Consider the following 10,184-nt stretch of genomic DNA (forward strand, 5'->3'; position numbering starts at 1 on the left):
ATTTACCTTTTCTCGTGTGCTTTCAATAGTTAAACCTAAACCTTTTTTGACAATCCCAATATCTTCCTTTTTTACTGGTGGAGATAGGACCAAAATGTATCCCAAGCTTCATAAAACCCTTAAAGACTAAAACAAAAACAGAATAACAAATTGGAGAGTAGACACTAGTGTAAGATCAAAGTATGAAATGGCGTGTATGAAACAGTGCCAAACAAAGCAGGAAACAAAATCATCTATAAAAATCCAATAGTACTAATTACAAATCGTTGCTCATCGGACAGATAATCCTGAGGTCTGTGATTCAATTCCCTGTCTAGCAGGCTTGTGTTTTTGGATGATTTATTTTTTTTCTTGCATTTTTCTCTCTGCTTTGTTTTGCACTGTTTCATACTAACTTTCTAATATCTAGTATCATGTAATTGGCTTTTATGTTTGTTTCTTATTTTTGTATCGTGAAATAAGGTTGATAGGGTTATTGCTTGGAACTCTATTTGGTTCTCTTCCCTTGTCCTATAACGAAATGACTTAGATTTGCTTAGACTTCAACTGGAGTCCTTTTCCGTAACGGAGTCAGTCTCAGGAAAGAATGTATGATAATTTGAAATAGTTTTGTTATTTTTTAAACGTTCTAAAATTCCTTTTATTCAAACAGTTTTTATGAATGTTAATAAATTCCCTTTATTCATTCTTTAGGATAATGTTTATATTTATATTCACATATCTCTTAAGAAAATACCTAGATAACCCATGCATCAACTACGGAGAAGTACAGTAACAAGGGTAGTTTCAAAAACAAGGGAAAATAAGGATATGCTGACAGCAGGACTCAAATCCCAGTCCTATGTAAATGCAATGCCTTATCCACTCGACCATTTCTTCTTCTTCTTCCAGTGTCATCTCATGGGTTGAGGTCGACTTGAAATGACACGCCAATCTTCCCTGTTGATGGCTTGCTGACTGCATTCGGCTGCCAACAATCCTGTCCATGTCTTCACATCATCTATCCAAGTTCTTGCTGGCCTGCCTCTTCCTCTTTTCCCCTCAACTCTACCCTCAAGAATGTCCTTGTTGACAGTTTGATGGCGTCTTAGGTGTCCAAAAACCTTAGTTTTCTTGTTTTTATTACTTTCATTAGCGTCGGTCTGATATCAAGGATGTCACAGACTTCTTGATTTGTTTTCTTTTCTTTCCAACTGATTTTTCCAAGGCGACGGAAAGTCCACATTTCAAAGGCCTCAATTCTTTTCTCTGTTTGTTCAAGGTCCATGTTTCTGAGCCATTTCATGGATTAAAAAAAAAGTCTTGTAAATTATTTATTTGAGTAATTGTGTATCGGTATGAGAAATAATCTGATTTGTCTTCCTGTTGGGAGGTTTAGACTGGGTGGTCGGCCTACTCTGGTCACAAGCATATTTGCTATTCAGATTTACTTTGTGAATGTTTCCTCACTTTTTTTTATGGAAGATAACATTCTCTTGATTTTTGCTGACTTTAAACAAACAACCCCTTCCCCCCCCCCCCCCCCCCCCCCAACAAACCAAAAAAGTAAAAAAACAGAAAAAACAAACATACGAAAAGCACCAAAAACAAAGAACAAAATCAATACAAACAAAGAGCTCTACGAGGAACCCGAGATTTAAACACAAGAAAAGTCTTTTATAGATTTTAAAATTTGGAAAGCTTCTTTACGATGATGATACCACCTGACAGTGACTTGGTCACCAAAATAGTATAGATTTGTTGATTGATTCCTATACTATAATCAAAACTCCCAACGCATGGTAGCTTTAGCCTGTCAAAATATTGGCAACAATGTGACGTGTTTGAAACTATCAAAGTGACAAATAAAAAATAAGGGAGCAGGCACTGGTGTAATATGGTGGAAGATAAAGATCTGAAAAAGTCCGTATGTAGCATTGCCAGACAAAGCAAGAAGGAAACATACCAACAACAACAACAAAATTTCATTAAAGCAAACGGCCTCGACTGGGGCAAGCAGATTTTTAAAATTTCTTTTTCATGTATTTTTCTTTCCTGCTTTTCTGGAAGTTACACACACATACTTTTTCAGATTTTTCCATGTGACTTGTGTTGTCATAAAGTCAATTTAAAATATATTATTATAATAAAGGTGTCTTCATGCTTAAATTCTGACTTGGAACTTTACTACTGTTTAAAAACACCAACAAATCAAACAACCAGTAAAGAACCCCACCCCCCCCCACCCCCCGCCAAAAAAAGAAAAAAAGAAAATAAAATGCATTACTAAAATAACCTGACAACTTTTCATACGGCAAAATTCAATCGACTGGTATCTTGCATGTTAATATTATTGTTATTATTATTATTATAATTATTATTATTATTATTATTATTATTATTATTATTATTATTTATTATTATATTATTATTATTATTATTAATTATAATTTAATTATTATTATTATTATTATTATTATATATTATTATATTATATTATTATTATTATTATTATTATTTCACCATAGGACTGACTTAACATTTGAGGTGCCCCATTGAAATATTATAAGGACTAAAATGTTATGTTTGAAAAGTTGATAAACCTACATTCTTGTTAGTAATTATTGTCGATAAAGTTGAATGTTATAGGTACTTACCCCATGAATGTGCTTCAATCGAAATGACAATGCAATGAATTTGACAGATTATTTATACTTGAGCTGCCATCCTCTGGTGAAACAACTGAGGACAATATTTTAAAAAGATTAAAACTTTTTTCGTTCATTATTATATAGACTAGACATTTGTTTACTAATATTTTATTTTTATTTCTTATTTTGCATTATTATTATTATTATTATTATTATTATTATTATTATTATTATTATTATATTATTATTATTATTATTATTATTATTATTATTATTATTATTATTATTATTATTATTAGCTTAGTGACAAGATGAAAAAAATGACATGAGTTTTATGTTATATTAAAACAGATACATATGAATGGTATAATGTTTGAATGAGTGTTCATTCCTTTGCATTTTTCAGTCTGGGCATGGAGGCGATCTCTGGGCGGGGTCATTTGACCTCCCATGGTGGGCAGGAGGCCATGCTGTGTCTTCTATCCCCTTATATCTGTTTTCCGAGTTGCTTTCTGTCATTGTCTTTGAATGGGATTACTTAGTTTTGTCCTAGTCGTGGGTGGAGTCCTTAACTGGGAGGGAAACAGACGAATGTATAGTTATCGTTTTGGGAGATGATATTTGATTCTTTGTAAATCATCCCTCTGTTATACATCTCTCTGTGAGTTATGTATTCTGTAAACATGTGATGGGTGTGTTCCTTTCAGTGGGATCCTGTGCTGATGTCTTGAGACTTTATGTTGATCTCAAATTAAGTGCATTGATTGTAAGCTCTTGGAATCTACATCTGATCCCTATTTGTTCTCAGTTCCCCTATATCTTACTTTTTCTTGGGTGCTACTTTAATTGTAATTCTAGAACTTTTTACTATCCCATTTTCTTCCTTTTTACTGGCGCTGATATAACCTAAATGTGTTGCAAGCGCCGTAAAACCCTTAAAAACTAAAACAAACAATCTACATCTGTTTCCTATTTGGACCAATCTCCCTTTGTCTTACTTTTTTCTTGGGTGCTTTAATTGTACATATTTCTACCAATTTTTTTTTTTTTTTTACTATCTCATTTCCTTCCATTTTACTGACGCTGATATAAACGAAACGGGTTGCAAGCGATGTAAAACGTTTAAAGACAAACAAACGTGAAAGCGATTTGTCCTTCTGTTCTGTTGACCCTGTTGTCTTCTGTGCTGGGTGAAAACCCTCTTTGGCTGGGGGATTGACGGTTTCCCTAGGTCGATGGATAAGATGGGTTCTTCATCGGTTCATGGGGGGGCAGCGTGGCTCAGCGGTACGGTCTTTGCTTCCTACCCGAAAGGTATCGAGTTCGATCACCCACCACTGCCGCTGTGTGGCCTGGAGCAAGTCACCGCCTCGCCTTAGCTCAATTTGCGGATCTGCACTGCGGCTGACGACTGGGTTATTCCAGTCTTCCCTTGGAATAGACCCTAGAGACAAATTTCCCCTATGGGATAAATAAAGAGAATTTTACTCTATTTAAAATGATATTTCTAAGTCATAGGGACAGCGTGGCTCAGCGGCGCCGTCTTTGCTTCGTACCCGAAAGTTGAATGAGAGTCTGTTAGTTCGAGAAGGTGGGGTGATTGAAACATTTTGTGTGACTAAGAATTGAGATTTTGAACGTTTCAACTTTTCCTTCAAGTCTGAAACTTGAAACAAGATCTTGTTTTGTTTTGGTTTTGTTACCCGAATCCAATCCATGAAAATTTCCCCGTCCCCACCTCTCCGTCTTGATCATTCGTTCACATCTTTCCCCGTTTAAATATATATTATAAAGTTCCAGGAATATCTCTCTCTCTCTCTCTCTCTCTCTCTCTCTCTCTCTCTCTCTCTCTCTCTCTCTCTCTCTCTTACACACATACATACACCCTTTCTCTCTCGCCGTTGCTCATGACTCATATCTCAGTGCTCCTGCAAACAATAGAAGTTACCATCAATAAACTTCCTCTACTATTACAGCCAGCACCACACACATCATCATTACTTCTAGTACCATAGCAACCACCACATCGTTATCAAAACTATAGCAACCACCACCACCTTTACATCCTGGGTGGGGTTCTTGACTTCCCATAGTGGGCAGGGAGGTACTTGCTGTGTCTTCTAATCCCTATATCTGTTTTCCAACTTGCTTTCTGTCTTTGTCTTGGAAAGGGATTACTTGGTTTTGTCCTGGCCCTGGCCTGAGTCCTAGCTGGGAGGGAAACAGTCAAATGCATAGTTATTGTTTTTGGGAGATGATATTTTTTTCCCTTGTAAATCATCTCTCTGTTATGTATTATTATGTTTGTTATTTTTAATGTATAATGTAAGCATTCGAGTGTATTCCTCTTTGTTGGATTTTGTGCTTGTGTCCGGATGAGACTTATAGGTGATCTCAAACTAAGTACATTGATGGTTTGCTCTTGGAATCTGCATCTGCTCCCTATTTGTTCCCAGTTCCCCATTGTCTTCCTTTCTCTTGGGTGCTTTAATTGTAATTCTAGAACTTTTTACTATCCCATTTTCTTCCTTTTTACTGGCGCTGATATAACCTAAATGTGTTGCAAGCGCCGTAAAACACTTAAAAACAAAACAAAACAAACACCTTTACATCATCATCCTCCTTCTCGTCATCATCGCTACTACCGCCGCTACTACAACCACAGCCATCACATCATCATTACTATCACTACCACAGCTACCACATCGTTATCAAAACGACAGCAACAGCCACCACCATTGCATCATCATCATCTTTATCCTCATAGTCATCATCACTACCACTAAAACATCATCACCACCACAACTACAATCACAACCACCACATCAACACCACCATCACTACACAACAGACACCTCGTCATCGTCAACGAAACGCAAAATAATAATGCATAATGGTAATAGGCTCGATTATTATTATTATTATTATTATTATTATTATTATTATTATTATTATTATTATTATTATTATTATTATTATTATTGTTAATAATAATAATAATAATTATAATAATATAATAATAATATAATAATAATAATAATAATAATAATAATAATAATAATAATAATAATAATTATAATAATAATAATAATAATAATAATAATAATAATAATAATAATAATAATAATAATAATATATAATAATGATAATAATATTACTGTTATTATTAATATTATTATTATTATTATTATTATTATTTTTATTATTATTATTATTATTATTATTATTATTATTATTATTATTATATTATTATTATTATTATTATTATTATTATTATTATTATAATTATTATTATTATTATTAACAATAATAATAATAATAATAATAATAATAATGATAATAATAATAATAATAATAATAATAATAATAATAATAATAATAATAATAATAATAATAATAATAATAATAATAATAATAATAAATAATAATATTTAAACATAATAACAATTAAAATAAATAAATAAAAAAAATAATGAAGTTTTTAAAAATATTTTTCGCACAATTCTCTATACAATAAAGCTAAAGGCTTGTAAGCTATTACTGCAAATAACTGAACCCGAACAAAGCATTTGCAGTACTACTGCAAATAACTGAAATGAATGATATCTATGATTTGCAGTACTAATGCGAATAACGAAAATGAACGCTATCTTATTTTCTTTATCTTTTTTTTTTTTTTACCTCAGGAATGTTTGTCGTCACTTTGCCAGTTTAGATTTATCTCCATCTTTTACATACGATAAACATAGTTATAGGGATATTGACCTTAAAACATTTTTTTTTACGAATAAATAAGTAAAAAAAAAAAACAAACCCATCAAAAACTAAGAGAGAAGGAGCGTGCATAAAATGAAGTGTTTCGTAAACTTAAAGGAATACTAAGACAAACAGCAATCCCAAATCAAAGACCACTAACTGGGTGGGCATGGCGTTCTCGACCTCCCACAGTGGGCAGGGAGGTACTTGCTGTGTCTTCTATCCCCTTGTATATGTTTTCCGATTGCTTTCTGTTTTTGTATTGGAATGAGATTACTTAATTTTGTCCTGACCCTGGCCGGAGTCCTTGGCTGGGAGGAAAACAGTCGAATGTATAGTTTTAGTTTCGTGAGGTGGTATTTTTTCCCTTGTAAATCATCTATGTGATGTATTGTTATTTTTTAATTTTTAACATGTGATTTGTAAACATTTGTGAGTGCTTCTTTGTAGGGGGTGGCTGCGACGTTGAATATCTCTCTGTTTTCCGAAAGGTTGCTCACCCTCAGTGCTATGCTTTTTGGTATGTTTTCAATGACGGAACGGGGGTGGTTGCTGTTTTTATTGATGTAGCTAATGGTGTTATTTGGTTTTCTGAACGGTTGGAATGAATTGGATTTTATGTCAAATGTGATGTCGAGGAAGTCAACTGTTTTGTTTGCTTCATCGTGATTTTCAAATTGTTGTTTTGGAATATTTTACAGATTTGTTTTTTTATGTTTACGTTCGCTCTTGGTCGTTTTTTGGTTATAGCGAGTCCGTCATCTCTATAGAGGCTGATGTATATGTGTGTTTGTTGCAGTTGTGACAGGATGTAGAGCTCGACCAGTTCAGAAAACCAAATAACACCATTAGCTACATTAATAAAAACAGCAATCACCCCCGTTCCGTCATTGAAAACATACCAAAAAGCATATCACTGAGGGTGAGCAAACTTTCGGAAAACTGAGAGATATTCAACGTCGCAGCCACCCTCTACAAAGGAGCACTCACAAAAAGCGGATACAACACACCATTTGAATACACAGACGCCCCCTCTCATATAAACCTCAACACACAAGAACGGAAAACAAGAAAACGACATATTACCTGGTTCAACCCACCTTTCGACAAAAACGTCAGCACAAACATTGGACAGCAGTTCCTGAAGTTAATTGATTCACACTTTCCAAAAAACCACAAGCTTCATAAAATTATCAACAGGAATACCATAAAAATAAGCTACTCGTGTATGCGCAACATAGAACAAATAATTTCAAGCCACAACAAATAAAATATTAATCAACCACCGACAAGAGGAAAACCCACCCACCAGAAAATGCAACTGCAGAAATAAGGAACATTGCCGGCTTAACAAACAATGTTTAGAATCAAGTTTAATTTACCAAGCCACAGTCACCGAAACTAAAACAAACAAGCAAGAAGAATATGTAGGACTAACGGAAAATAATTTCAAAACAAGATACAACCTCCACACCTCAACATTTAGAAACACTAACAAAAAAAAATACATCCACAAAACTCAGCGACCATATTTGGAAATTAAAAGACAACACAACTAGACCACAACATTTCATGGAAAATTATATCTAAAGCAACAGGATACACACCATCATCAAAACAATGTAGCTTATGCCTGGAAGAGAAATATACTATAATCAAACACCCCGATGAAGCCACACTCAGCACGCAAAATGAGATGTACAATACCTGTCCACATAGACGGAAGCACTTATTAATCAACTACAAACTTACGGAACCACTTCAACAAGCAACAACACACAACAAACCAAACTCATGTAACGCACAGTCCTGACGATGGCTGAAAAGGCCTGAAACATCGATGTAGACTGACTCCAACATTGTGGTAAATATTAAAACTATATATATATATATGTCTCTGTGTGTGTGTGTGTGTGTGTGTGTGTGTGTATGTCTTTCTTTCTTATTTTCTTACTTTCTTTCTACATATTAAAGTAGCGGAGTCAATGTAATATCAAAGTTACTACCTCATGTGTATTCTTTGGCTCCTGTGTAAGCCACAGACAAAAACATGAGGTAAGATCCGTGATATTTAATTTATCTATCCATCCATCTAAGATTTTACCAGCTGATTTCTAGAAAACCCAACTATAGATTTAAGTTTTTTTGTTTTTAAGGGTTTTACGGCGCTTGCAACACATTTAGGTTATATCAGCGCCAGTAAAAAGGAAGAAAATGGGATAGTAAAAAGTTCTAGAATTACAATTGAAGCATCCAAGAGAAAGTAAGACATAGGGGAACTGGGAACAAATAGGGATCAGATGTAGATTCCAAGAGCATATCACCAATGTACTTAGTTTAAGATCACCTATAAGTCTCATCCGGACACAAGAACAAAATCCAACAAAGAGGAACACACCCCAATATTTACATTATACATTAAAAAATAACAAATATACTAATACATAACAGAGAGATGATTTACAAGGAAAAAAATATCATCTCCCAAAACAATAACTATGCATTTGACTGTTTCCCTCCCAGCCAGGACTCCGACCAGGGCCAGGAAAAAAACCAAGTAATCTCATTCCAAGACAAAGGCAGAAAGCATGTTGGAAAACAGATATAGGGGGATAGAAGACACGGTAAGTACCTCCTTGCCCACTGTGGAAGTAGGGAACCCCACCCACAACTATAGATTTAAGTATCAGCGTTATCACGATTTTAAGATTCCAACCTTGTGTCTCTATATAAGCCACGGAAAAAAAATCCCCAATGAGGTAAGAACCCATGAAATTATATCTAAAATAACATTCATTTAAGGGCAAAGAGGGCACCTTACTGAAAACTTGTTCTGTAGCCCTATTCGTCCTTAAGGTCGAATAGCTTCAACCATGGTTGCCGTACGTACGGACAAATAGTGTTGCTTGCACTATTCGTCCTTCACACTAAAGCTGGGCAATATTCCGTTTTTGCTTTTACTGGGCTGGATTCGAATCCACGTAATTACATGATATATCCGTATCGTCTTAAATGTTTCACAAACCCCACCTCCTCTGTTTGTGAGTCAAATAATCAGTTAAGTGTCTATATATATATATGTGTGTGTGTGTGTGTGTGTGTGTGTGTGTGTGTGTGTGTGTGTTAATTTCGTGGGGGTTTTTTTTGTTTGTTTTTTTTCTTCTGGGATATGGTTTTTATTTTTTGTGGGGGGGGGGGGGGGGGGGTTGTTGTTGTTTTGTTTTTGTTTTTTGCTGTTGTTTTTTTTTTTTTGGGGGGGGGGGGGGTTATTGTTCTTTTTTATTTGTTTTCTTTTGTTGGTATTTTCCCTGCTTTTGTTTGATTTGTGTGTGTGTGTGTGTGTGTGTGTATGTGTGTGTGTGTGTCTATTGTGTGTCTACGTGTGTTTTGCCTTTTTTACATTTTTTTTCAATCTATAATAATGACTGGTATTTAATTTGTCAAAATATTATATTAGTCATAATAGTATAAGCAGCGCAAAAAACAAACAAAAAACCACCAAATTTCTGTATCTCTTAAGAAGCAGTTTTATTAAAAATGTTATAATCTTGATAATTCAGTGAGTGCCATCAATAATAGCTTGAATTTAGCCAAAAATTTTGAACGATGTCGATACCTGTCCTTTAACTTCAGAAAATTTTGTTATAAGTTGTACAGTCTTGAGTAGACTAGCTGTATGACATAATGATAGATTTAATTCATGGCGAATTCAATGCGTTATCAAATTGGCAGTAAACGAGGTAATGGTATAGACGGGATGGAATTGGCGGCTTTACAACACGCAAATTAATTCCAAAG

Source organism: Berghia stephanieae, chromosome 9 (assembly GCF_034508935.2).
Source record: "Berghia stephanieae isolate SIO BIC M18660-M18661 chromosome 9, UCSD_Bste_1.3, whole genome shotgun sequence".
Classification (NCBI taxonomy): domain Eukaryota; kingdom Metazoa; phylum Mollusca; class Gastropoda; order Nudibranchia; family Aeolidiidae; genus Berghia; species Berghia stephanieae.